Source organism: Malurus melanocephalus, unplaced genomic scaffold (genome assembly GCF_030028575.1).
Source record: "Malurus melanocephalus ecotype Western Australia unplaced genomic scaffold, MMel_1.1 scaffold_683, whole genome shotgun sequence".
Classification (NCBI taxonomy): Eukaryota; Metazoa; Chordata; class Aves; order Passeriformes; family Maluridae; genus Malurus; species Malurus melanocephalus.
In genome coordinates, this window is record NW_026623915.1 from 3,727 (window position 1) to 5,857 (window position 2,131).

Genomic DNA, 2,131 nt, shown 5'->3' on the forward strand with positions numbered 1-2,131 from the left:
TTTTAAATCAAGCCTTGGTACCTAAAAGTAAAAAATACATTCAGGTTCAGGGAGCCACGGGCCAAACAGAAAATGCTTTCTTTTAAAACCACTTGAATACAAAATTGGGAAAAGAATCTGAGTCAGTGTTCAACACCCCTATATTGCCATTAAAAAAAAAGTAAAAAAGAGAAAAAAACCCAACAAAACAAAACCCCCCAATAGAACCTACGGACAGTACAAGATTTGTGAGCAATCAATGAAATTACCGAAAGCATTCACCAGGTAGTGGCTAATCCTTACACGTTACTAATAAAATTATGAGAGGATTTAATTTGGTTCTCAGTCATAGATCTTAAAGATGTTTTCTTCTGCTTACCTATCACAGAAGAGAATTGTGATTTTTGTGTGATTTTTGCATTGCAATGGGAAAACCCTAGCACAGGAACAAAAAATTAGCTACCTGGACCGTGTTGCCTCAAGGGTTCAAAAACAGTCCCACRCTCTTTGGAAGCCACTTGGCTAAGGAGTTAGAGCAATGGCAATCGTCACCTCGGGAAGGTGCACTTCTGCAATATGTGGATGACTTGTTAATCACCACAAAAACTTCTGAAGAATGTCTTGAATGGACAGTGAGGCTGTTGAATTTTCTGGGACTAAATGGTTATCGAGTGTCTCCACAGAAAGCTYAGCTGCTGCAACAACAGGTGATATCTCTCAGGTAAGAGATCTCTGGAGGCCAACAATCCCTGGGAACGGCACAGAAGGAAGTGATCTGCCAAATACCTGAGCCACAAACTGTAAGAGAACTTCGCGCTTTCCTTAAAATGACAGGTTGGTGTCGGTTGTGGATACACAACTATGGACTCATTGTGAAACCTCTGTATGAGCTGGTGAAAATCTCCAAAAATACTGTGTATGGACTCCTGCAGCTGATAAGGCCTTCAAAGAACTAAAGCATGAACTTATGAAAGTGCCAGCCGTCGGACTGCCTGAAGTGAATAAGCCTTTTTAGCTGTTTTCACATGAGAGGCAGGGGACAGCTCTCGGAGTCTTGGCACAGTGGTTGGGCCCCTGTAAGAGGGCAGTGGTGTATTTTTCCAAGCAACTCGACACTGTGAGCAAGGGTTGGCCTGCAATGCCTCAGAACTGTCGCAGCAGTTATAATGAAACTCACACGAGGACAGAAAATGACTGTTCTGGTATCACACACAGTGTCGGCTGTCCTAGAGCACAAAGGGAATCACTGGCTGTCTCCTTCAAGATTCCTGAAATACCAAGCAATTCTGGCCRAATCTGATGACATTGACATYCAAGTAACTAACAYTGTTAACCCTGCTTCCTTTCTGCAAAGAAACTCTTACAGAGTCCCTCTTCCTTTCTGCAAGAAGCTGAACCAGTGGTACACGATTGCCTAGAAACCATGGAAGCTGTGTGCTCCAGCCGCCCRAATCTGAAAGAAGAACCKCTCCCAGATGCTGACAACTGGTTCACTGATGGCAGCAGCTTCGTGAAACAAGGCACACGGATGGCTGGGTATGCTGTGACCACTGTGTCTGAGGTAATTGAGTCAAATCYTTTACCTGCAGGAACTTCAGYTCAAAAGGCAGAGCTGATAGCTCTAACCGGAGYGTTAGAGCTGGCTGAAGGAAAAATCATCAATATTTGGGCAGACTCCAAATATGCTTATGGGATTATCCATGCTCATGGTGCAATTTGGAGAGAAAGAGGACTCTTAACAGCACAGAAAAAGATCGTTAAACATGCAACCAATGTCCTCAGACTTCTCAAAGCAGTAAAACTCCCACTCACAAGTGGCAGTTGTGCATTGCCGAGTACACTGCAGAGGTAACACTCTCCCTGAAGAGGATAACAAATTTGCAGATTCCCAAGCTAAATTAGCTGCTGAAGGAAATAATTCAATGAAACAGCCTTGATACCCAGTGAAATAGACACAAGCCAGCACGTAAATTATCAACCATCAGATTACAAATGGATACAGGATAATAAAGGGAAACTTCTAGAAAATGGATGGGGGCAGTTGGAAACAGGCCAATTGGTGATACCTGAGAAAACTTTGAGATACTATGTGAAATTTGAACATGACAAAACTCCCTGGGGAGTAGATCCTCTTTACCAGCATCTCAAAGCA